This window comes from Anser cygnoides, chromosome 10, assembly GCF_040182565.1.
Source record: "Anser cygnoides isolate HZ-2024a breed goose chromosome 10, Taihu_goose_T2T_genome, whole genome shotgun sequence".
Classification (NCBI taxonomy): domain Eukaryota; kingdom Metazoa; phylum Chordata; class Aves; order Anseriformes; family Anatidae; genus Anser; species Anser cygnoides.
Window position 1 is genome coordinate 14,412,326 of NC_089882.1, and position 26,754 is coordinate 14,439,079.

The 26,754-nt window shown below is 51.2% G+C and overlaps 1 long non-coding RNA gene across 1 annotated transcript; it reads left to right on the forward strand.

The window, feature by feature from the left end:
- LOC106038071 (uncharacterized) lies at nt 1–25,698 on the forward strand. Its single transcript, XR_001208408.3, has 8 exons — nt 1–330; nt 436–1,798; nt 3,067–3,268; nt 11,366–11,502; nt 14,839–14,891; nt 15,627–15,757; nt 20,231–20,388; nt 23,912–25,698. It is a non-coding gene; the product is annotated as an uncharacterized lncRNA (long non-coding RNA).
- Nucleotides 25,699–26,754: the final 1,056 nt, after the last annotated feature.

A 26,754-nucleotide genomic window follows, 5' to 3' on the forward strand; every position in this document is an offset into this window, starting at 1 on the left:
CTGAGTATTTTCTTGCCAGCCCCGTTGATCCCATGACAAGGCTGGGTTTCTTTTATCTAAAACATGAGCCGGAGACATTTGTTCCAAGTCCTTTGGCTATCCAAACAAACACAGGTCGCACTTCGCCCTGCCAGTCGGGCTGTCATCGGCTGCCTGCCCCCAGGGCAGCTCCACTCGCCCCCTGCCTGCTCCCAAAATCTGACTGGGATGGGTCAGGCTCACTGACCTCCTGGTGAGGGGACAGAGGGACCTGCTTGCCTTCAGGAGGAAGATTGGGACTGAAATTCTGTCACCTCAAGAGCATCTGGGTGCACTGGAGGAGAGAAGGAGGTAGGTGCCTGGTGTTTAGTCTGGGGAGGTTGTTTGCTTGCTGTTTTTGCAGCTGTGGGTGTTGGGCAGAAAAGGCTTAAATGGCGTGGATTCCTGCCTCTGCAGGCTGGAGGGAGGGACAGTGTGTCCTCAGTGCGGAGGCTGGCGGCAGGACAGGACAGGGGACGGCTCTGGGGAGAGACGCCTGGGAGAGACGCCTGGAGGCTGGCAGACAGAGCTGAAGGAGGACCCAGAGAACTGGGTTTGGATCCAGCTTTTCTGAGCCTTGAGGCTAAACCAAGGTTTGGGCAAGAGGACACAGCTTCTGGATGGTGGTAAGGGGCAGGAACCTCCCCAAAACTGCCATTTTTTGAGATAAGAAGCCAAAGAGGAGGCCTGATCCTACTTATTGGAGTCAAGGGGCCTGGCATGTTTTTGATGTTACATCATGCCCAGGGCAAGACCTTACTCCAGTCTTGGAAAGCACAAGCAGTGATGTAACTTGTCTCCACGGACTCTGATCCCAGCAGAATTCAGAGCACTTCAGTTTCATTGCCCGGGTCATCTCCATGTGTCATCTACAATATTCTCACCCAGGCGTGGCTCCGCTGAGGTTGAACTCAGCGGTAGGGTTGGCTGGTCCCTCTGCTATTCCTGCTCTTTGGCACGGTCCCGAACCTCCCTTCCTCTCTCTTCCACGCTCAGGAATTCATGCAATATTGACCGCCTTCCCGGAGCCGGTTCCCGTTGCCAGTTCCGTGGCTGAGGTCTACAGCTCAAAAAGAGGTGGGTCCTCTGGGCCAAGGGTTGCATCGCGAGCCGTTGAGTCCTGGGGCTTAACGAGGCACAGATAAGCAGCGTGCTTATCAGGAGCCCGCCGCCGGGGTACCTGCTCCAGCCCCATCGTGAGCGAACATGTTTTACCACCCAGCTGCAGGGAGCTGGGAGCGTGCGCGCGGCCGGGCAGCGCGGCTCAGCCGGTGCGTGGTAACTCGTGAAGCCGCAGCGACTTTATCACTTCGCAACATCCATACATAGCCACAGCCTCGAGTCTTCTCAGGGGAAGAAAGGATGATGAGTTACTGTCCTGGGATTTTCGCTCTGTCTCCAGTCAGTGGGAAGTGGTATGCAGAGCATTCATTTAATAAACCAGAGGGGAAAAGCTGTAGATCAGCTTCTCATTATTTCAGTGCTGGCTCACGCCATCGCTTGGGTTTGTGCCTGACAGTTCAGTGTGTTATTTGAGGCCACTCGAGCATTCTGCAGAAATGATGCCACCCTCTTCTGAAAGTGTGGGGTTCGTCCAAGCAGGGAGGGCCTGCCTCCGTTAGTAGTTTTATTGGTGCCAATTCCATCTCAATTTTAGGTCTTAGTGTGCAAAGGAGGTGCCCACTTTGGAGATCAGTTCATGTTGAGAGCCACTGCTCCATCAGGAAACCTTCTGGAGATGGTTCTTCTGGTCTAGACCTCTGGAGTAAGGCAACTCTAGGTGGGTAAAACTGCACCTGTGGGGCTGGTTTGCAGGAGATGGCGGGGCCCCAAGTGGTGCAAGATTTAGTTGGTGATGTGCGCATAGACCTGGTGCCCATCATTAAGGAAAGCAGCCCCCTCTAGAAGATAGGAGATATTGTAGGGGATCATTGCAAGTGTTTGCCCCCTGATATTTGTTGATGTCTTATAACTGTGTCCAGGACCCCCTTCCTGGGCAATCAAGGTGGTGGGTAGGGGACCAGCTGGTCACCAGTGGCTTTACTGGGAGCAGGGAACAGGAGGAGACCCTACCATGAAGCTGTCAGGAGACAAGTTCTGGCCCTGCCTATGGGCTCCTCATAGACAGGGCTGTGGGGAACAGTGAAATTTCCACACTGCCTCAGCAAAGGTTTAGTCCAAGTTTATTGCCGAGATTAAAAGACTGGAGAATATAAATTGTAAATGTGATGACTTAAGAGCTCATAAATTCAGTATACAACCCCATTCCAGAGAGCTCGAGAGCAGTGCAGGCACGCTGCCTTGGGCTCACAAGTTCCTTGCTCCCAGTGCCCAAACCTATGTTCCCCGAAGAGCCCTTCTGCTCTGCCCTGGCTCCCAGGCTGGTGTGTGTGCACGTGTGCTTGTGAACACTCCTGCACGCTGCCCATCCTCTCTGTACACACTGGGGTTTTGCTGCCTACCTGCCACTGTGGCCGAGCTGCTGCTTCTTCAGGCACCAGTGGTGGTGCTGGAGCAGCATTTGCCCCGTCTGCAGTCAGGGAGCAAGCAGAGGTCTTGAAGATGATGTTGCATCCCCTGGTGATCACCTCTCTCTGGAGACCAGTTCGCATTTATCTGGGGCCCAAGTGTCCTTGCCTATTGCTTGCAAAGTAGCTCCATGGTCTCATCTATGTTCTCATGTGTGGGCAGTGTGAAATGGTCTCATGCGTGGAGTCTGTTGAAGCAGCCTTGCCTGTTTGTGCTGCCAGAGTGGGAAAGATGAAGGTTTCTACTAATCTGTAGGTCCTTCCACCAGCTTTCTGCATAGAGCTGGGTGACCCCTGCGAGCAGAGGGCTGAGGAGAGCTCTGGGGAGGAGTGGTGAACATGCCGGGCTGTTTCTGGGGTGAACTGTGATGAGGTTCCTACAGCTGGGTCATGGTTGTCACCGAGTTTGTCCCATACAGATTTCCTTGAATAACTTGCCTAGGTATAAACACCTTTGGCATCATATATTTTCCCCGCTTTTCCAAGAACAATGGCGAGTTAGAAACTGTCCTGCTTCTAGGTCCAGAGCATGCTTTTGGGCTGGGAGCCCTGTCTGGAGCTGAGGTGGGGATGCAGCACCCCATGCCAACCTACTGTCCTGCTGGAGCAGAGCTTGTGACCATGCTGTGAGCCAGAAGAGCCAGGCAGATCCTGGGGGCACACCAGAAGATGCCATGGGATGCCTTTCTACTCAGTCAAGCAGATCAAGCAGCCGGCACTCGGTAAGTGTGAGGGGACAAGCTTAGCACGTGGTTGCCATAGACCTCGCGGTCCCCATCCTTGGACAAGCAGACCCTGACTGTGGTGGCATGTGTGGGTCGGTGTTGTGCACTCAGTTTTGGAGTACTGCTGGTGTGTGTTCATCTTGCAGACCCTCTCTTATCTTATAAGCAACCAGGAAGGGGGAGAGGTTATGTTTCTTAACTAGTTTTTAATTGCTGTAAAAACTACACTCCTACCCTGGCTGAAGTCCACTTGGCAGTGCTTTGGTCTAAGACCTCCTCCTCCTGCTTCCCTTCACCCAGACCCTTGAAAATTTTGCAAATGTACCCAAAACCTTTGCCACTCCTCAGCACCATGGTCCTGGTTTGTGTGACCCGCAACAACTGCCCTTTCCCAGACCTGGATTCTGAATGAGAGGAGGAGAGATAACACGTAACAGGCAAGAGCTGATGAAACAGAGATGAAGGAACAAGGGGGAGGAGGAATGCAGAGGTATGTGGCTGCGTGTGGTGCTGTGTTTATGCACAAACAGGCAGGCTTATCGATACCCAGATGTAAGCCTCTGCACATGGTGGTGTCTCCCGAGACAACGGGTGCCCCTCGGATGCTGCAGCGTTATCAGGTTGCAGCAGGCGTTCTTGTCCCATTGGGATTGCAGCCCCCGAGCCCACATGAGGCTCTCAAAGCCTCTCCCCCGACTCCTAGGCAGGGAGGGCAAGAAGGGACGCAGGTGTCACCCACCAGGGCGTGGGAGCTGGCATTGTCCCTGCTCTTTGGTGGCGACAACAGCAGGGTGATGGAGACCTGGCCAGCTCTTGCCTGGCCTCTCTGAGCACCTGCCTGGTTAAACATGGGGCAGATGATGCAGAATGGGCCAAAGTGGTCATTTCACCCCATGAATTGGGCTGGACCTGGGCTGTGGCACATGCGGGACACAGCACTGGCAGCCAGGGGCTGCCTCTTTCATTTTCTCCTGTGTTTTTAAGGAAGGCTTCAAGAGAAAAAAAAACAAAAAAAAAAGGCATTTTAAAAACCTTCTTCCTACCTCCACTTCCCAGCACCACAACGCAATGACCACTAATCTTAACGTGGCTCATAACTGCAAATAGCTCTGGAACTAATTAATTTGACGGTGCCGCAGCTGCCTGCCTCTTTCACCAAAATCAATTAAGGGAGCGCACGTTTCCCCTTCTCCTCCCTCCCCGCTCGGTTTTGCAGAGGGGAGATGGGGCAGCGGGGACCGGCGCCGCTTTCCCAGGGCTCCTGAGGGGTGGGAGCACAGCAAAGGGGGATTAGCGAAGTGGAGGGAGAGACGCCGCTTCTGCAAACAGGAGCGGGGATGCTCCCCAGGGGAAGGCGGCGGTGGGAAAGCTTGATTGCCACATGCAGCCACGCAGCACCGTGCTCCTCCCTCCCTCCGTCCTTGTTCCCCAAAGACCCCCCATGAATTGTTATTGCCTGACGGTGCAGGGGGGGAGATTGGCCTTTGGGGTGCTTTCTTTATTTATTTGCGTGGGTCATGAGCCCCCTCCAGAAGGGGCTGCGAGGGAGAGGCGGGTGGGAATTTTGGTGCCATTTCCTTGCGAAGTGGAGGAGAGGTGTTGCTTAAAAAGGAGTCGGTGAGGAATTCGGGGAGGTGAATTTTGTGTTTTGTGGGAGACAGCAATAGGAATCAGAGAGGGTCTAAGGAGGTTTTGGAGGCTCCTGGCCTTGGAGGTGTGAAGCTGAGGCCGGGGACCAGAGCTGGTGGGGCTGTGGCTGCCCTGGGCTGGGGGCACAGTGTGAGGCTCTGTACCAGCACTACAATGCTTACCCCAAAAAGCAGTAGGGACAGGATCCCCAGACAAATGTCTTCCCTCCATACTCATTATTCTCTCTCCATTTCTGGGTCTGGGGGAGATGGATCAAGTGATGGCAGGGCTCTGTGAGCATACAGCTCCCCAAAAAGACCCCTTCTGGAATGGGAGGCAACCATCCCCAGGACACAGAGCTGAGACACCTGGGCAAACCGGGTAAAACCTCCCGAGCATTATTTCTGTAAAAGCCTCCATTTGGCCCATATCACCTCCTCAGATCTCTATTGAAATGCCCTTCTATTAATAAATAACTCTATTCTCCATTACCCCACGTCCACTGCTCACGTTGAAGCAACTGGGAATTTGGGTTTGGTTTTTATAGGCATCAGAAATAGATTTTTATCTTTGTCCAGGGCTCTCCCTCCACCTCCCCAACCTTTGTTCTATTGCACCAAGCACAGCAGTGGCTGGAAGCACCTCTCCCTGGTGTTGGGCAGGGGAGGATGGGTGTCCAAAGAGCCAGGTCCTTCCCTGTGCACTGGTGACCTGCGAGCACGTCTCCATAACGTGGTGTAAAGCACTCGAAAACACAGGGAAGAAATTTTGAATGAGATATATAAGAAATTCTGTATGTGAAGTGGTTGGTTCTCAAGGCTTTTTTGGTTTGTTTTTCTGTGAGAGGAGAGTAGTCCGGCTTGGGAAATACCTATAAGGAAACTTCCTTGAATGCAGCCATGATACTGAGCCACCGCATGAGTGTGGGGAAGGTTTTCTTTTTTTAAACTGCAGGCTGCAAACATTCCCTGGAAAATATTTGAGTTTTGAAGTGCATGGGTTGGTCGTGATTGGGAAGGAAAGTCACAGGGCAGTGTTCCTATCCCCGGGTTGGATGGGAGCGCAGTTTCTGGCAGGGAAATTGGTGCATGTAAATTAGGGTTGTGGTTTCCATGAATACTATCATATATGGATTTGAGGCTGATTTTCCAAGAGTAGTCATGCCAGGAAAACTTGCGCTCTCACATCACCCCAGGCAGCAAACACAAGTGACACAAACATGGTGAGGACGAGTTCCTTTACAACTGCAACTGCTAAAGAAAAAAAAAAAAAAAAAAGGCATGCATAAAATCTGCTTTCCCTGCTGTTCCTCCTCCCCTCCTAAATATGTCAGAGCGAGCTTCGAGGTTTGGCACCCGTCAGCGCGCGGCAGCACAGCTCCGCAGGGATCGGCGCCGCGGCCGGTGCGCACCTGGGCGCAGGTAAGGCTGTGGCAGGGTGGGGCTGGATTCCTTCCCGGCCCCTCTCAGCAAACAGCTCCTGCCCCGCAGCCCTGCGTGCCTTCGCCCTTATCTCCCCGCGCGAGGCACTGTGATAAGTGTTGTTGGCCGGGAGTTATGCATCCCCTTCGAAGGCGCGCGCATGCAAAATATGCTCCCCTGCTAGAAGTGGGAGCCTTCTTGCTACATGTAAGAGCTTGAAGATATTTTTTAAAGGAAAAAAAAGAAATTAAATCTCTAAGAAAGTAGAAGTGTGTTAACAAATAGTGACGCCAATAGTGCTGGTTCTGTATAGACCTTGTCTACGTTACCACAAGCAACCAACCACAGCTGGTTTCTGAAGAGGTAAATATAATCTTCTTCCCGTTGGGATGGCTAAACCAGGGCACGCAGCAGTGACCTGGCTGGTCCATGCAGTCAGCAGAGGAGGAGTATCTGGAAAAGTGACACACGGGAGCTCCAGCTGTGACGTGGTGCCTCTGGAGCCCAGCCTCCACCATGGGCATGACTCGGCCCCCTTGGCCCCTCGCTGTCCTTGTCCCAGCAGCAGCCTCCATCCCCGTGGGATGCAGTGCCGGTCTGACCCGAGCTGCACATGGCAGCGAGCAGCCGAGATCAGGCTTTCAGAGCTCAGAAGATGCCACTACCTCCTTCTGGGTGTTCATCAAACCCATTCTGGTTCATGGCTGCTGTCATTTTAAACCCATTTCTTTCCAATGAATGACTCAGCTCCAGAAAGGAAGGCAGTTATTTTATTTTCTGGGCTCGCAAGGAAAATCTGGTGATATATAAAGGGATAGGAGCTCCGTTGCATCTCCCTGACCTCCAGCGCTGGAAGAAGCAGTTCCCCCATCTGTGGCACGTCTCCTGTTTTATTAGGCTTGCACATGGGCTAGCTCGCTGCATCGGCCGTCCCGTTTTCCACCCGTGTTCTTAGCGGCTCAGACCAAACCTCTGCAAAGCGCCCAGCCAGCTGGACACAGAAACCTCTGGACCCAGACAGTGCTTTCCCATCTCTGCGCCCTGTCCCCCTCTGCCCTCCCAGGGGCCATGGGCCATGGCTTTTTTGGGGAAGCAAACCCCAGCTTCTGTCCCGCATTTCAACTTCCGCGGCCGACATCAAACAGATCGCTGCAGCCTGAGCCCCCACGGGCCTGATGGAGGAGCAAAAAGAGAGGGCTGGAGGCAGCAGATCCTAATCTTTATTAAATAAGAACAAAGCTTATGCCGGCTAATGAGAAAAACAAACCGATGAAAGATCCGGCGAGCTCCTCAGAAGGACACAAAGAAATTCTCTCTGAACAAGAGCATGCTAAAAATATTCCCGAATATTTATTTTGCTGGCGGTGGCTTCACAGGCTCCAAATTTGATGCTGCTGCTTCGGGGATTGGCATGGTCATGGCAGCGATTTTAGAGCAGGGTGTTTCACAACACGCAGCATCCAGAGCCGTGGCAGGGGCAGCCAGGATGCAATAGCGCCGTGAGATGGCGGCCGGTCCCTGTGTGCCACCGTTCCTGCGAGGACAACGGGGTGTGTTACCATCATTTTATGTTCACCGTCCTCTCTGGAGCCCTTGTAAGGGGAAGAGATATTATGGGCAATTTCTCCACTCTTGCTCCCTTTCTAGATACAGGTCCCTGAGGACGGGGTGCTGAGGCGTGTGCTGATGCTGAGCACCCTCTGCGTCCCAGCAGCAGGGACAGCTGGCACAAACTGGGAGCACTGGTGGCCTTATGCAGCTGGAGTCCACGATGTGCCCCAGAGCATCCTGTGACTGCAGGGCCTTGGCAGCTCCAGCTCTCCCCACAGCCTGCAACCAAACCCCAAACCACGTGGAGTTGCCCGGATAGCACGTGTACCGTAACGCCGGGGGGCAGCTGTGGGTGCTGCTCAGAAATCCCCCACACCTCACAACCAGCCCCCAGCCCCATCTGGGCTGAGCCCCACGCTTCGGCCCTGCCCGCCCCTGAACTTGGCTGAAAACATCGCTTCTGAAGGCAAAAGTGACGCAGCGACGAGGCCTGCACTTCCGCCTCTGCCATCGCAGGCCGTGAAACCTCAGCCTCTGCTCTTTTAATGTCCTGTGGCTGAACTCGCTGCCAGCGGGTCAAGGGGAACGTAATTCACTCGGGCTTTGATGCATTTGATACAGTTTGGTTCAAGAAGGGAGGGAGGCGAGGAGGGAAGGACGGGATGAGCAGGGAGATGCCGGAGCCCTCTGCTAGCCCAGGGGGCTCTGCCACAGCCAGGGGGGCTCTGGCTGGAGGGGGAGCTCCGCACCCTGGGATCTGTGTGGGCGTTTGTCTGCAGGCCCTGTCTTATCTCCTCCTGCGATGAGCAGATCGGGGAGGGGAGGGGAGGGGAGGGCAGCGCGTGTGCTCTGCATCGCCTGAAGAGGCCTCCTAATGCTCAGGCAGGACCAGGGCAGGGGCACAGCTCCCTTCTCCTTGCAGCTCTCATCCCATTTGCATTTCCCTAACACCCTCCTCGTTTCCAAGCTGCGTCCTGAGCCCTCCCTGCAGGCCTTCCCCACAGGAAGGGGGCAGATGAGCCCACCTCATACCACTGGGGCATTTTTGGTACAAGAAAGCAGAGGGTACCGATGGCCCAGTTGGCACCAGAGCATGGGGATGGGCTAGTCGTGCAAACCCCATAACACTGTAACCCTTCCACCTGCCCCTTCGTGTGAAAGTGACCAGCAGCAGCTGGGGGCCGTGTGCCTTTCCGTGTAGGTTTTCTATAGGTACCAGGGTCGTGTGGTGGGCACTGAGGTAAAGCAGGAGCCAGCAGCTTTTGCAAACAGCCCCTCCTGATGGCAAGGCTTTTGGGCTACATCCTGCACCTCGCTGCGAGCGCTGGGCCACAGGCTGGTGCCTCCCAGCACAGGTTGTTTCCCTCCTTGTGTTTTTTTGTGTTTGTTTGTTGGGTTATTGTTTTATTTATTTATTTTTCAGGGAGGGGAAACAGAGGAAAAGGGCAACATCCCCTGTGAGAACCGAAGTGCTCCAGGTTTTGTCTTGTTGACCGGCTGGTGTTTACCAGGAGGAAGCGAAGCGATGTGGCTGCTGCGGTTTCGGTTCTCACTCCACCTCGCTGCTGAGAAACCGGACCCGTGGTTTGCTTGTGGTATAGGGGCGCGGAAAGGTGGTCCTTGGATCCGACCTGCCCCAGGGGGGCTCTCCCTGCCCTGCAAGGGGGCTGGCAGCGCTGCAGGGGGCTTGGGAAGCAAGGAGGGAAAACCAGGACAGCCCTACAAGCCCCACTCCGGTGCATTAATATTCAGCGCAGAGCAAGGGGTGTAAATTCACTGCTATCTCTTCAGAGTTTGCCGTTTATGCCGTTCATTTCACATAGATGTCACTACTGCCTTATGAGCACTCCTCCGAGCCAGCCGCTTAAATGGACCCAGTGCATTATAGTAATGGAGTAACTGTATAAAAACAATGAAATCCAATCTCTTTAAACTGATTTGATGTCTGCCTGAACCACAACATTTCCTGCTAATGGCTTCCTTCATTTTGTAACCGTGATCTCCACCTGATCAGATTACAGCTGTTTTTAATTACAAAGCTAATAGAGTTTGTAGGCAGTGTCGGGCAGACGGCGCATGCCTGGGGCGGAGGGGAGCTGGCGGGGGCTCGGGGTGGCCGTGCTGACACGTTCAGCCCCTCGAGCCGACTGTCACAACACGGGGAGTGGGGGGCAGCCCGGAGGGACAGCGAGAGGTTTCAGTGTGGAGCCAGCTCTGCACGACGGCAGGCAGCCGGGGCTGAGCTCCTGCTCCAGTCTCAGGGTGCCCAGGAGATTTGTGGTGCGCCAAGGTTGGGGGCAAAGGTTGTTGGAAGGGAGGAGAAGGGCAGAGCTAGCTTTTTGTGATGATGTGGTGTGAAAAGAGCAAGGAAAGAGGAAAAAAAAATGTAAAGAAAACAACAAAAAGCAGAATGGGGATGTTGGTGCTCTGCAACTGATGGGGCAGGAAAGAGCATTGCGGATGACTGACAGTGGAAAAAGCCCTCGAGATTGATGTCTTTCTTATGGGATGGTGCAGTCAGCTGCAGGGTCGGCTTCCTCTGCCTCGGCCTGGGCAACGAAGCCCCAGGGAGGATCTGCATGGCTCAGCTTGGTCCCTGTGGCCTTGTTTTGTCCAGTGGTTCGTTTGTGTATTGATCGCTCCTCCTACTTGGGTTAGGGGCATGGATCAGAGTAGCTGTGGGGAGAGCTGCTCTCAAGTGATGCTGGCCAGGGACTTTTGATGCCCAGGAGAGAAAAAAAAAAAAAAAAAAGTGATGTGTTAGAGATGGTGGTGGGATGGTGGGAAGCTTGTGCCCCTGCACGCTGCTCGCTTGGCCCCGCCGCTGAGGATGCTCGTCCCCTGCTGTCACAACACCAGAGCCGTGCCAGGTGAGGCACCTCCTTGTAAATGATTTGGAGTCCACATCAAGAGCGCATCAATTATGTACCCTGAGACCTAATTATTTAGCTTGACAGGAGTCTCTCGCCTTAATTTCATTGTCTTTTCAGTCTCCCCTTTCACAACGGAGCTGGGGATGATCTGCTAGGCATGGTGCATCATCATGTGTTTCCTTCCCAGTATTGCCCAAGCTCAGCTGTTTTCCTCTTTCCCTTGATGAACGAGGAAAATGAGCCCCAGACGTGATGCTGGGGCAGGTGAGGGTCGGGGCTGTGTGCCTGCTGCCATGCTCTGCCCTCGGCTGTGCTGGGCACCGTGCTCTGCCTCTGGCCTGACACTGTGTGGACCTGGGGATCTTTGAGGGACGTGTTGTAGTGAGCTGGGGTGAGTATTTGTGGCATACCATCTTTTTTCCACCTAGTCACACCAGCAGCCTGGCTCGGGATGATGCTGAAAGCCCTCACCAGCTGTGCCAGCGCTTCTCCCCTCTCCCCCCTTTTTTCCTTCTCCTTCCACCTCTTCCTTCGTCTGAACTTTTCAACCCTGCGCCTAGTGCAGATTTTTACAGTAACTCAAGCCTTTGAGAACTGTTAATGCCGTGCTATTTTCACAGAGACACTGACGGGCACTGCCAAAATGCCGAGCACCCAGAGCCGGCGTTCACGGACGTGACCACACCATGGGCAGAGCACGGGCAAGGCTTGCGCTCGGCAGGATTTCCTCTCCTTGCTATCTCCTCGCTGTGTCTTGGTATGTCTTTGAATTTATTTATTTTTCAAGCCTTAAAACTACCTTTTCCTAAAATAAATAAATGAAACTAATACCAGGAGCCTAGGATTTTAAAGCAACCCTACAATAACAAAGCGGGGCGTGCAGATCAGTTGTCACCAGCAACCGTGCAATAACAAAATAACACACGCAACCCCACACAACGGTAAAGCAACCACCGCGTGCTTGGGAGAGAGGAAATATATTTTTCCAGTGCCGAGCTTAACAAGACATTGTCGAGCTTAACAGAACAAGACATTGTTGTGCAGTAAATTTGGGCGTCAGGAGGGGGCTGTAGGAACTGAAACACCTTGAGCAACGTGACTTCGGTGTCGCGCACGAGGCAGGGTCGTCAGCCACGCAGCAAACACTGCTTCATCAGCACGGTTTTAATAGCCTGGCAGAGGAAAAGAAAGCAAGGTTTTGTGATGAAACAGGAAGCTTCCTTGAGTCCTGGAGCCTTTGAAGAATTGTCAAAGGAATGAGAAGGCTGGATGTTTGAAATGGCTTCGGGTTGTGGGGCCGGAGGGGGGCAGGGGGACACTGGAGAGAGGCAGTGAGTCCAGACCTTCCCAAGTCCCACACTCTGCTCTTTGTTCCCCTTTTTTTTAATTATATGAGGCTTTTTCGTTGCTTTTTTTTTTTTTTTGGATGCGCACACGCACTCTCTGAGGTTAGCAGGAGTTTTCTCAGCGCAAGCCCCAGTCCTTGCCGGCAGGACCCGCTTGCGGAGCGGCGGCAGGAGCAGCCCTGCCATCCAGGCTCTGCTCGCGCCTGATGCAAAACCACGTGTTTGAGGAAGTGTTTCTGGAGTCTGAAAAGGTCCGGTTAGTTGGTGTTTTTTTGTAAAGATTTTTTTAAATTTATTTCTGCCCCTTCTATTTTTTGTGCGTGGCACGGCTGCATGGCTGCAGGAGCAGCTGGGCGATGCCTCCTGGTCCTCAGTCAGCTGAGCGTCACCAAAGGCAATCTCCCTGTATGATTTCTGACCCATTTCCTCAGCAAGGACAATCCCTGTATGATTTCTGACCCATTTTCTCAGCGTTTGAAATACAAACATGCCAAAAAATTGTGGTTTGGTGGTTTAACTGTTTAACTAGAGGGAATCAGGTTGCCACAAAACTACCGAAGAGAGGCTGGTGAGGGCTGAGCTCAGAGGCATGTTGCGTGGCTCTCGAGGGGACCGGCCAGGAGACCTGGACCAGCTTCCACCCACCTGAAGGCTGGAGCTGGGGAGGATGCCCAAATTTATGACAGCGCTGCAGAGATGCCTGCGGACAGCAGGGGATGAGGCTCATTTTCTTGCAAAATCCAGAGCGGGGAGGATCAGCTCCAAGGGAAGGGGGCTCTGCCCTTCCCTAGGCGAAAGCTGCTGGTGATGGGCTGCCTTCCCCCTCGCAGGGTGCCCTTCCCAGTGCCCAGAAATGGCAAGGCGTGAGCACGGGGCGGCCGAGAGGGAGCACCCAGCTGCCTGGCACAGAGGGCGAGCCTGGCTAAGGGAGCCCGCGGGAAGAGCCAAGAGACTGTCATGACACTGAGCTCTCCTCCGTGCTAATTGTACACTTGGGACCAAATTTAGCCTGGTGCAACTCTGCTGAAGTCACCAGGGATTAATTTGGCCTCTGGTGGCTCCATTGTTTTAGCTAAATGAGTCAGAAGAAGCAGCCTATTCTTATCTGCGCACAGTGGGGCGGTGACAGTAATGGCTCGGCAAGGCAGACCCCAAAAGCAGTGTGACTCGGACCTGGGATCAGGGCTACCATGAGCCGAATGGGGTTGCAAGAGGAAATGTTTTGACGTTTGGGTTATAGATGGAGGCAGGCTCGGTGTGGGCGCGCTGGCGGCGCTCACCGCTGCTGCAGGCGGAGGGGAAGGGGGCTGTCAGGTTCCCTGAATATTCGGCGGTGCCGGTTGGAGTTCCTCAATTCTTTGGCTGCCGGAGAGGGAAGCTGTGGCTCTGGAAGGGGCATGTGGTGTCGAAGGGGACTTCACACCGCTTCCCAGCCCAGCAAGAAAGGGAGCCACGGGCTGGAAACAGCCAAAAAGCACCGCCTGCATCCCTTGGTTGCCTGTGCATCCGCTGGGTGCAGGGCTTGCACGGAGCTGGAGATGTCCTGGGCAAGTGTCAGCTGCTGGCCCAAGGTTTGGTGTGTTTCTGAGCTCCCTCAATTTCTGAAAAATTCAAGATGAGTTGGGAAGTTGTGATTTTTTTTCTGCACCAGGTAGGGTGCAAGCTGTTTGCAAGCAGAGAGGGATTTGCTGGATGTGCTGCAGGAGCCGCAGGCCTCGGGCAGCCCACATCCAGCCTTGCAGGGGGCTTTGGAGAGGGAAGGTGGCACAGAGCAGGGCATGGCAGTGGGGCTGCAGACCCCTTCCCGTGCCCAACCTCCCCGTTCTGTGCTGTGCTCCCTCGGCACATAACCACAAAGCCTTCAGTCTCTTTGGCCGTCAACCCAACCATGGCTGAATACGCTTTAAAATGAGCCCAAAATAACGCCAGGTGGAAAGTGGGGTGCTGCAGTGGGTGCATCCTGGGGCTGTACAGGGAGCGGGGCCGCAGCGCTATGCAGGAGGCTCTGACCCTGCCCAGGTAACTACATAATGAGCCTCTTGGAATTGCTCCCGTCCCTGCCAAAGGGGTGGGCTCGGGGGATGCTTTTGTTTGCAGTAATGAACCTGTAATTATGCTGCATTTCTTGGTTTTAGCCGCATTTTTTGCGTGTGTGCTGTTCTCTTTGTATTGACAGATTTATGGCCGGGATACCCCGCTGCACCCTGGCCGCGCGGCACTCGGTGGAGACCGGCTGACTGTTGTCTCAGCGAGGTGCAGGGTGGGGGCACGGGGCCCTTGTGCTGCCTCAGTCCTCGAAGGGTTAAATAAATACGTTAGAATTAATAAAAACGGCAGAGGCGCCGCCTCTCCAAAAGCCACTGCTTTCAGCAAGGTTAGGAGAAAAAAAAATTTTTTTGAGCTCCAGGTGAATTAAGGAAGGAAGGGAGAAAAAAAATGTAGGGAACGATTAAAGTGCATAAATAAATAAATAACATACACCAGATTTCAGCTCCGAGGCGCTCAATAAAATTACACTTTGAAATGCAAGGATTAAGCGGAGTAGGTGACAAGGTAACTTTGTTAACAGGCTAATCTCTCGCCTTAACAGAGACAGGGGATTTACATGTGACTGCACAAAACTGCTTTATGGTCTCTTTTTCCAGCTGGAGATGGTAGGAAGGGGGCAGGATGAGATGGGACAGGGCTGGATGCCATTTGTAAAATGGGTTTAAACTGCCTTTCTTTTTTTTTTTTTCTCTTTAAAGCAAGACTGCAAGGAAATGTGTCACCAATAATCAGCTGTCTCCAACCAGTTCAGGTAGGCAGTGCTGAAGATGTCATGGGATGATGAATAACTGGCTAAAAGCATTGGTGGTGCCATTTTGTCCTGGATGGTTTTATCTGCCTTCTTTTAAAAAAAACAACCAGCAGCATGGTCTATTCAGTGCATTATATCAGGACTTCTTTTGCCTAGAGCCTCCCCTCTAAATTTCAGCATTTCTTCACCCAGGGATGTATGAAATCAAAATGCAGGTGACTTTTTTTCACATTGTCCCTCTGTTCTTTGTGTGCAAAGGGGGGAAGAAAAAAAAAAAGAAAGAAAGAAGTGCTTCAGTTCTTTAAATTTCTGCCTGTCTGCCCGTTACTTTAGTGATGGGAGGGTGATCCTGAAATGAGACCTGATTCTATCAGTGTGGGTTTTTTCATCCAAACCCTACAGTGCCCACCCCAGTGTGCCAGGGTCCAGCCACCCCCTGCTAGCCCCCTGCACCAGGCATTGAGCCCCTTGCTTTGCCTTTTTGCTCTTTGAGCATCAGCATGGCTCTCCAGCGCTGGCTGTTAAACCACCCATGGTGAAGCAGGGGGAGATGTGGGGAGCCGTCAGAAGTTCAGACCTTCTCCAGGCTTCTTTGTCTCTGGAAAAAAATGACAATGAGAAAGCCATCTCCTCCATAATCTTCATTTGAAATCCAACAGAAAGCAGCAGGACGAGCATGTTCTCTGGTTTTAAATAGCTCTGGTGAAAGTATTTATCATGCTGTTTTCATTGCAGCATTGCTGGGGCGTTTGTGCTGGCTGCGGGTGGAAGGACTGATCTTGGAAGGAAACTCCGTGTGAAATCCCCAGCCTGCTCTGCAGATGCACGTGCTGGGCCATTTCTGGACGAGCTTTCAGCTGCCACAGGTGGGTGAAGGTGGTCTCGGCCAGGAGGGCATGGGGGGCTGAGGTTTCAGTGCGGGGGCTGTGCTCCCCCCAGGTAGGGAGCAATGCCTCTCCACCTGCCTGGATGCCTGTGCAGCAGGGGAAAGGTGTTTTCACCCACCGGGGCTGTGCACCTCAGCCGAGTGTGACTTTTTAAACATTTTCCAAACCATCAGCCCAAAGAGTCTTCTAACACTGCAAAAAAAATGATGTGGTCGAGCATTTCCCCTCAGCCTCCCAACCTCAGGGTTATGGCCGTTCCCATGCTTCGAGCCACCTTTGCAGGAAGGCGTGTGTAAAGGCTCGGCACCGTGTGTCCCCAGAAAAGCCTGCAGGACAGCTTGTGGGTGACAAAAAAAAAAAGTGTACCCTTGCTGCTGCCACGGGTCCGCGTGGCTGCCGTGTGCCAGGGCTCCTCGGAGGTGCCCTCTGTAAATATGGGTGGGCTGCTGGCTCTGAGCACCCTGAGCACTTTCCCAGCCACAAATGAAACAGAAAGCATGAACCACCCGCTTTAAACATCACGCACAATCCCAGCTCTGAAGTTTCTCCATCGTTTGGGCATTAAGACCTATTCAAACCAAGCAGCAGACACTTATTCTGTGCAGGAATCTGACCAATTGTTTCTCTTCCCTCTCTTGTCCTTATACCTTAAATCATTTTGACCTTTAATTGGCCCTAATTTGCCCACAGACGGCCCTGGGACCCTTCAACACATTTGCTTGTAATTGGGTCCCTTTGTTATTTTTCCAGAGAGCCGCTGCTGGTTGTTTCTTTTTGAAAACACTGCGGCGTGTCATTGAGAGCGGGGCGCTTTTAAATGAGCCCTGCTGGGGGCCAGGAGAGCCCTGTGAAAAGCCCAGCAGAGAGAGACAGGGCTATCTAAACGCAATTATCATATCACTGCGAAAACGTGAGACCAGCCCCAGCTTAAGCAAACACCGCCCGCCCCTCAGCTGCCATCCCACCGGGTCGGGATGTGGCTTGGCGGTGCCTTGGCTTTGGTGGTCCTTTGGCTTTGGCCACTCTGCTTAAATCCACCTCGTTTTGGGGCGTTGGTTTGCAAGCATGTCACTCTGGTGCAGCTCCAGGGAGGAATAGGAAAGTGTGGGAGAAAAGCTGTAAGAAAAAGCAGCTCTGCTGGTGAGCAAACGAACCAGCACGTCCCGACTCGGGCCCCGCGCACTATTAATCCGGCTGTGGCCACAGCTTGCCCCTAGCCCCGCTCATAATGTCATCAAGATCTTAACTGTCCAAAGTGAAGTTATAACAGTGAGGGATAATACCGCAGCCAGATAGCATCTGCACTGCCTCCTGCGCTAATGGACGGTTGTTCTGTAACCGAGCCTCCCAGCTCCACCAGCCCTGCAGCACGGAGACCTCGCTTTAATATTCGCTCCATGCAGACCTTAAAATCGAGTTAAGTTACAGTGCTGTCAAACCTCTGACCATGGGCTGTTGTGCTGACGGTCCTCATGTCACCAGCTGAGATCGAAGCTGGTGCCCAAGCAGCCAGGAGCTGCCGTGTGAAATCATTTTTAGTACCAGATCCCAAATAAGTTTGCCTTCCATGGCTTAAAGCATCCATGCGGGCAGCACTCACGGACTCGGTTAGCGAATTATATCTTGCATTGTACAGAAAATTGAGTGAGCATGGCTAGTAAAAGCTAAGGTGGCGTTTCTGCCCTGCAGAGGGGAGATTTGTACCAGCTCAGCCTGTGTGCAGCTCCAGCAAGGAAAAGATGCTGGTCTCTGTGAGGGTGTTCGGACACACGATCCTTCCCCTCCAGCTCTGAGTGCCCAGGATTCTTGCATATGTAAATGTTTGTAGAGTCAGGGCTTTGTTTGTATTGCCTGTTTACTAATCTAAGTTTATATTTAAGCTTCTGATATTCGGTTCATTTTTTTTTAATGGTTCATTTTTTTTAAACCATCCATAGTTTTAAGGAAAGGTTTTTCGTTTTGTTTTTAGGCAGACATCCGAAACGTTCCTTGTGAGTTCAGGTTTGGCTTGGGGTCTCCAGTTTTGAGCAGTGATGGAGAATGAGAACTGTGCTGTACACAGACTTAACCTATCCGTGTTCCTGACACTCCTTTGTCCGAAATGCTGCCAGGACATGCTGCTTCTGTCTCAGCATCCTTCATGCCAGACTGTTTTATAGGTCTGTGCTCAGTGCTGACTCTGCAAGCTGAGCCTCTGCCCTGCCTTCAAACAGGGCAAGCACAACAGGGCACACCTGCATCTTCCAGCAATTCTTCCAAGCCCAAACCTTCATGGAGGCTTGGACAGAACCAAAGCGTCATGTTGGGATAGTAGTCTCTAGGAAGGGGATGTCCATGCCGTGGAAGCCCTCTGACAGCACTGCGTTGGTGTGATCCGGGTTACCCCTCACTGGTAGGGCAAGGCGGCATGGGATTTTGTTCCTCCGTGCTCTGACCGCTGTGTGTGGAGGAGCAGAAGCCATTGGGTCTCAGGGCTGTCAGTCCAGCGCTAAAAAACTCTTTCAACAATGCCCTTTTTTATATTTAAAAAAAAAAAAAAAACATGTTTTTCCAGAATACTCAGTGATGAATTTGGGGAAGCTGGTAGGAGGCCAAGGAGCTCCAGCAGAGTGGAAGCTGGGTAACATTCCCGGGAGTGACCAGGGACGCTTTCAAAGCCATCCCCCCATCCCTCCCAGCTGCCAGAGCAGAGCGAGAGCCTTGGCGGGCAGGGGAGCCGCTGCCTCCTTTCCTTGCAACCAGATAAAGAGGACAGACTCTCCTTTTTCAGCCCATTCTGCTCACACAATGGGAGAAGGGGATCAGCGCCAAAATTACAAGTGTGAGCCCTTAATGCATCAGGTCGAACAATGGGCTTCGGAGGCGTCTGCCCTGTCGGAGGAGCAGTACAGCTAGTTCTGACTACCCAGGCCATGGAAAAAAACCTCATTGTCCTGGCGAAACGCTCCCCAGAATGAAAACACCCTCCCCCTCTTTCTTCAGCTTCCTAATGGGAAGCAAAATAACAAACTGGGCCCACAATTAAACAAACATGCCACTAACCGAGCAGAGCTCAAGTGTAACAGATGTTGTTGCAGTTGGACCAGGCTGGGGGCCGGCAGCAAGCCGTGCTGGCTGCAGTTCTCAGGATGTGGTGGCTGCAAGGGTTTCGTTGCCGTGCCACAGCCTTCTCCATCCATTGATCTTTCCTCCTTTTCCTCCAGTGCACCTTTTCCTTGCTCTCCTCCTCCTCTTAGCGCATCCCTTCTGCTCATCCTGCCTGGCCGCCCCGCTTACTGCTTCATGTCTTGTTCATTGCAGATGGCGGTTTGCATTTTTTTTTTAACACTCAAAAACACAAATAGGATTTTGGAAAATCTCAAGAGGTAGGGCAAAGGCACTTCAATGGACTTGTTAGGCGAGTATGAGTATGGGCGAAGGTAATTATTTTTCTCCAATTATTTTTTCTTGTACCGCAGGCCAGCTCTGTCCCCTCACTGGCATGCTGTCCCCACGAGGATGCTCACTGCCACCTCCCAGGTCCCCGCACTCCTCCAAGCTCAGCAGTTGACTCAGGTTTTGCTGCGGGACTGGAGATAGGCACAGGTGGGATCCCCCTGGAGCATTGCTGCCAGGCTCAGGAGGGAGCAGGAATGCACCTGTGCCTGCAGACCTGGCTTTTTGCCCCTCAGTTTTCCAGTTAAAAACCTATTCCACCCAATTTGCCAGTGCTGGTTTTGCTGGGCTAAGGAGTTCTCCCCCAAAATCACGGACATCTCTACGAGAGATTTAGTGTTGCAGAGATGAGAGAGATGGCTGAAGAAGGGCAAGTATGAAAGGGAAGCTGTGTCCTTGTTTCTGTATTTGGCTGAATCCATCTTCTCTGTGGCTTCATAGTGCCATGATGGGATCTCTGAGGATTAAGGTCCTGAAGTCCCCACCTGGCATCAACTGATGCTTCCTCTGCTTTGCTGGGAACTCTTCCCTCCAACTCCATAGCAAAGGGACCAAAATAATTTGTCACCTCCTGGAGCCAGAGGCTGGTTTGTCTTGCTTGCTGCCCTGCAGAGCTGTGACAGCACGGCCATACGCTGCTGGAGGAACCAGAGGGGTTTGGTACAGAGAGAGCCCTGCGGGGTTGGGTGCAGTCTGAAGGTCTGGTCTTTGGGCCACTCGCTGGACCAAAAACATTAGGTCCAGAGATCCTGACCACACCAACCTCTTTCTCTCATCTGGGAGCCCTGGTCACCACCACCTGGCTTGTTTGGAAGAGGCACACCGGGCTGTGATGTGGGTCACCTACATAAGTGCATGTTTATGGCTTATCTTTTGTTCTGCTTGCTCCTTCCAGCACAAGGACCTGTGCAGCAGGGTTTCGCCTTGCCTTTTACTGTTGTAGCACAGCGACTTCTGCAACTATTATTAGAAGCTTGGAGACATAAGAAAAGTTACTTCTCTTTCTCCTTCAAGCAGGGGAGCTGGAAGAAGTGGGGAGAGCCCTGAAATCTTCCCTGAGCTGTCTCAGAAGGACTGGACTAGCCTGAAGGCCACCAGAGCCACAGCCCAGCAGCACAGTTTGGGACACAGGCATCCCACACCCAGCATCCAGCAGTGCTGGGGAGTAGATCCAGGTAAGCAGCTCAGTGGGAAGCCTCACTTGGCTCAGGTTTACCCGTTTTGCTAGGTGAAAAAACCAAGGTGAATGTCCTGGTGGTTCAGCCCATGGAGGCACGGAAGGAAAATCACAGCAAAGCCAGCCAGCCACATATTGGTTTACTTTTCACTTAAGATTTGCTTCTTTTATACTGCTTAGTGAGGCAAAGCACCTCAGATGAAAAATTTTGTCGGGGTATTGGTTTGGACTTCCTTTTTCACAGTCGATACAAGCAATGTATGCACGTATGTGAGTGCACATTTGATAAGTACAGGAGCAGTTTTACAGGGTTGGCTCCATTAGAACAGTTGATGACATGAGCTAAAATGACCAGGAATTAACATCCAGAAGTGGATGTAAAATTATCAGACTTCAAGAAACTCAGGAGAAATCCTGTCCTATGAAACACTGGTGCATTGTTCAAAAAAGGCACCTCTTTTCTCACCACCCTTCATTCTTCACCCCACCCCCTTCTTTCTCTCATTTGAAACTCAAATTTACCTCTGTTCAATTCCTGCTCTGTTGCCCACAGCATCTTTTATTTTCAGAGCAGCTGGGCAATGCAGGTTTTGAGACTAAGACCTAGAAAGACACACCTTGTTATAATAATGTATCTGGGCTATGGCTCACTTGATCCTGCTCAGAGCCTGCAAAGGATGCTCAGCGGCAAAAAAAAAAAATAAAATTTTAAAAAGTATTTTTGGTTGGGTTAGCTTTATGCCAGCTCAACACATTGAGGCAATTCTCTGCACAGTCAGGTAAGAAACAGAGCGGAAAGAGGGACCGCAGAGGAAAGTTTGTTAATGTTCGTATATATGCATATATATATATATATAAAAGTTGTATATTTTTCCTGGTTTTTGCTCAAGGCATTGACCTGAACATGCTGTTTAACAACAGTTCTCCACTTAGTCCTGTCCCAGCAAAAACGCATGGGGTTCTGTATTTTAAAGCCTATTTAATTCAGGTCTTCTCTAAGCAGGACTATTTTGATGGAACTGGGGAAGTGATGACACAAATAGTTATGCTGGCAGACGAGTAGAGGTGACAACCTCTGGATGGGAGCTGTGATCAGCAGATGTGGACGAGCCCCTTGCACCTCTTCACAGAGCGTGGCTACAGCCGAAACAGGAGGCACAGCCTAGGGCTTCAGTCACCATCTCACTAGGTCAAAGGAAGGGGCGGGGGAATCAGGACGGAGTAAATTAAAAGTATTCTGACTGTCTGCTTATAAAACCAATGAGAGATTTTTTTTTTTTCTGAGATTTGAAGATTTGGCTAATCTTCCACCATTCTGTTATTTCTATTGTCGATCTAGTGCCTGGTTTAATTCCCATCCCAGACAAAAGCAGAAATACCAGGATACCACAAGTAGCTGCTGGTCTGCGTAGCTTTTCAGGCCAGGTAGAAGCAGAAGTAGAGGGGATTTCTCACGAATTTTCCAGTCCATTTCTAAAAGTGTGTCCATACAGTTGTTTGAGCGTCTCAGCCTCAGATGCTGTAAGGCACGAGCAATAGCAGTGTTTCTGGCTGTGATTTGGCTGCAACATCTCAGATGCCTCGGATGCCATGAGATCTTGAGGGACAGAGCCTCCGTGCATTGCTCTGGGTCTGACGGAGCATTTACTGGAAAGAGAAGGTAAAGCAAAGGGGGAACACCCTGTGTAACAGAGAGCAAGGCAGGAGTGAGCGAAGCCAAACGATGCTGCAGGACAGCGATTCCCAGCCATTGTAACAGCCCTCAGGAGAGCTGCTACAAACTCCAATAGTTTGTAACAGCCCTGAGGGACGAGGGCCAGAGTGAGGGAGATATCAGCCAGCTTTGTCCCCCTCACAGGGCTGAAGCTCAGCATGACTTGGAAAGCAGAGGATTTATATTTTCTCTCTGGGAAACGGGGATCTAACGATGCCAGCTGATTAGGGCTCCTCTGATGGGAAGTGCAAAATAGAAGGATCGCATAACCCTGCTATCTACTCGCCCCTAATCCACTGATTTCTTCTGCTCCTTCTTCTTCTGTCCCTCCTGGATGGAGCCCTCACTTTTACAGGGCACTGGCGATGCGGCAGCGTGTTCGTGCAGGGCTGGAGCAGCAGAAGGGGCTCTCACTGCTGCCAGACCAGCCCCAAAGGAGCCTGTAGCCCCCAGGCTGCTGGCGAGGGGCTGCCTGCGGCCCACCTTGGCCCCACAGGCACCAGGGACGTCTCTTTGATGCAAAGCCCCTTTGGCCCCGTGCTGCCGGGGGAGGCAGCCTGCCTGCTCTTTGCATTTCAATCGCCTGCATCTAAATCCAATCGTCGGGAATCTTATCGTGACTTATCGTAAAGAAGCCCTCTCTGCTGCGTAATTACAGGGGCCAAACGGTGCGGGTCCTTAAACGCTTTGTGAGTCAGCTGATGGGGACGTGGCCTCGGGTACCAAACCCCCCAGCAACGAAGGCCATCATCATTAGCTAACCTCCTTCAGGGGCCGTATGTGGCAAGCGCTGGAATTCGCCACTTTTCTTCATCAGCTTTTGACAACTACTTGCTTGATATAATTACTTTCGGTGTTATTTAAGGCTCTGACTAATCGCACGGCAATGGCCAGGTTTATAATGCAACAGTGTGTAGCCTGGAGCAAATTCTGACATAATTACACTGTATAAATTCCCCCATTAGAAACGACACTGCATTGGCATTGTGTACAAAGCAGCCATGGTCCAGTCAACTGGCTCTGTGAAAATCTGTCTGACAATTGTTTACCCTGTTGGTGTCTTATTGACACTTTGCACAATGATGAAACTGTTACATGGCAAGGGATGGGAGCCAGAGGCCGGGCCCAGGCTCTCGTTTCCTCTCTCTCACTTCAAGTGTGGTCGTTTTCTTGCCTGGTTTTCTCTGGATGAAGCTTTGCTCGCTTCTGATGGCTCTGAAACAGAAAGAAAAACCAGTGGTTGCGGCACAAATCCCAACAACCCATAGAAATCCTGCTTGGGGTTGCACTGCCTGCCCTAAGGAGCGACTGCTCCCCAGGCCCTGTCCCTGCAGGGAACATGCTACCCCCGCAGGATTTCAGTCTCCCTCTGGCCCCGGACACCTGAGAGCATTTGAAGTGTTGGGAATGGGATCTAGGGCCTTTCCCGATCTTTAATTTGAAGTTGGCTCTGGAAATCTCCAACACAGGCAGGCTTAGGGAAGCCAAAAATAAAGTTTTATGGCTTATAGCTGAAGAATTGGAAGAAGGTGAACACCTGTGTCCCTATTCATGGAGGATTGTTTATCACACTATGTAGACTATAGCAGTTGATTTATGAAATCCCAAAGGTTTGAGCTTCCTTATTTCCCTATGGAACAGACTATACTTTAATGGAGCTATTGTCATGTCCATTTGGAAACCATTGGGGGTTTTGTGCAGAATAAGTAACGTTGGAAGCACTCGTCCATTTTCACTAAGAGCCAAACCCATTAACCACCCCTCAAAACCTGGAGCAATAACCCATGTCTTTTTTGTTTGTTTTCAGTGTCACCAGGAAAGCCGTGACCTCAACAAGCCACGCAGGCTCCTTCCTGTGCAGTAAGTAATGCCCCTAAGAAAGAGAAGTTTTCCAAGGGTCCTAAGAGGTTGGAGCAACGTCCTGAGCTGCTGCCGCATGTATGGGAACAGCAGTGAGGTCCCTGCGTGTGCTCCCAAACCCCAGTGTCCCCACACTGAGCGGGTCCCTATGGGAACACAGTGTTTTTCCCAGTCCCACCAGCAGCACAGTGGGACCCAAGCAGCTCTCCCTCCCAGGGCTGCACGTCCTTGCCGGGGCGAGGAGCAGCACAGAAGAAGTGAGTGCTGCCATGGCACACCAAGCTGTGGCTGAAGGAGTATTCGGATACCCTGGGCTGCCAATTCAGAACTTTCCTAAAACCAGCAGTAAAATTCGCCTCCGATTCCTTTTTAGGAAAAGAAGGCTGTAGTATAAAGTCCCATTTTCTAGGCATTAAAAGTTTACAGTCTGCACCATTAAAAGCAGCATTCTGTGTCAAACTTTAATGTTTGGTCTTCAGGAACAGCTAGGAGGAAAAGAGAAGGTTCCCTGTTTGTTCTACAAAACAGGAAAGTGCTTGCTTTCTATACTGTAAATATGCATTAGGGAAGCTCTTATAGGCTCGTGCTGGGGATTTGATGTTTTTAACTGACTACATTCCTTACATTTTTGTATAACTGCCAAGAAAGCTAAATAAAATGGCTTTTTTAGTGTTTTCTCTAAGAATAGCCCTGCTTCTTTGTAAATATAGCAAAGGAATTGTTGATAATAATTCTTTGGGAGAATAACTGGTGTTATTGATGTTACAAGTAGAAAGATTGCTGTTTCTCTGTCTCAGAAACGCAGCTAACCAAGTGGGCTGGGACTTCAGAAAGCCCGAGCATTCCTTAGCCAGTTACTGAGATTAGACTGGTTTCATTCCTGTGCCAGAAGGTGTAGAAATCAGAAAGGGAAGACTGGCACTGAAACTAAAAAAAAAAAAAAAAAAAAAGATTTGCATTTTCTTTCATAATGCAAAACTGAACTTTTTTCCTGCTTGTTTGCATTTCTCAGTTTGCAGATAGTTCTGTCTTCTGCCAACTTGCCCAGAAAAGCTGAGGGTTAATCAGCTCAGCATGACTCAAATATGCACAATTAATACCTGGGCACCCCAAAACTTCTGTAGTATTAGGTCAGATCCCACCCTCCTGAGATACCAGGAGGCAAAGGCTGTCATTCTCACCTAGAGGTTGACAGAGTGAGCCAAATTTAGACCACTGACCCCTAGATGTTGCTGGGTTTGAAGCCCTTCATGTGCCAAGCCCTTAGATGGTTTTTGTAAAGCCATATGATGACTAGCGGTAAAATCAGTATTGTAGCATGAGAACTTGAACCAGTTTATGCCATGCTTAATGCTGCCGTCCAGGATTGCCAGAAGGTGGAAGGCACATAACCCACTTTTATGTCATGTCTAGGAAACAAAAAGGCTAAAATTAATATTTTTAGGGTTGATTGAAAGCATCCGTCTTTCTTACAGCCGAGGGAACCTCTCACAAAGGTTCCCTGTCACCAACCAGACCTGCACTTCAGACAAGCGTGCAGAGATTTGGTGCTTGTTCAAGCAGGCCTCATCAGGGCTGGTAGCCCTTGTTAGGATTATTTTTCAAAACAGAGACGCGACGGGGCCAGGCTGCAGTGTATGCTGCCCAGCTCCTGCCTTCTGTTTGCTCCAGCTCTTCCTCCTCCTTGTTTCCCCAGCCACTCCCTGTCTCTGCTGGAAAAGGCAGTAAATGGTTGCTCCTGGTTCACCTTTACAGTGTCACTCAGCGTTTATAGATCTCTATTATATTCTCTCAGTTGTTTTCTTCCCGTCCTGAAGTGTCACAGTCTCTAATTGTGTTCCTCATAGAGATATAGTAGGTAGAAATAGGATCATATTGGGAAAAGATCAGTCGTGTCATGCTTTTTTCTTTCTCTGTTGTCAGTTTGGTTGCATGGTCTCCTTGTCAGTAAGAGTTCCTCTGTGCCAGATGGTGTTTGTGGCCATGCGTCTTGGCATCTTTTGAGCCAAAGAAATTGTTCTGTGTTTTACCTTCAAGCCTGTGCTTGTGCCACAGCTTTGACAAGGTTTTCTGCTCAAAGTTCTGGTTATCTAGAATGTAAAACTCATGGAGGCTGAAAGGGAAATGCACATCATCATCTGTGTGAGCGACTTGGGAATGTGACGTTGAAGAAGGGTGGAAGGCAGAGTTCCTACCCGGGAAGAGTTTTCAAGATCTGAAAAAATCAAAACAGCCTCCAGTGTTCCCCTTATCTATCAATTAAAATAAAATCATTTTTTTTATCGAGATTGAGAGATGCCACACTGACTGACTGCAGTATTAGCGAGGTTATCTGTGGTTTAGGAAATCCAGATTCACATGCTTCACCTCTCATCTCCAGTGCGCTTCTGGGCTGTTGGCTGCTCTGCTTGTACTCCTAGATCTCTTGTTGTCACTGTTAGCTCTGAATTCAGGTTGAATCTTACGCAGGTCAGACGTTCAGGTCCAAATACCAGCCAACTTAACAGAGAGCAGCCAGGCTGACAGAACTTCAACCCGGAATGAGGACCAAATGATGAAAATTGCATGTCCTGTGAAGTTTCTGTCATTCAGAGCTAAATCCACATGCTAAACTTGAGTTGTCTATTCCTTTCACTGCTTGTTGGAAAAGTCGGAGTACTCTGATAAAGAGTGTGTGGAGTACAGTGAGAGAAGAACAGGTTAAATGTTGCAGGTGTGCTCAAATCAGGGCGGGGGGAGAACCCAAGAGCAGAAGTATCAGGGATTTAAACTCTGTGACTTGTGCAAAGC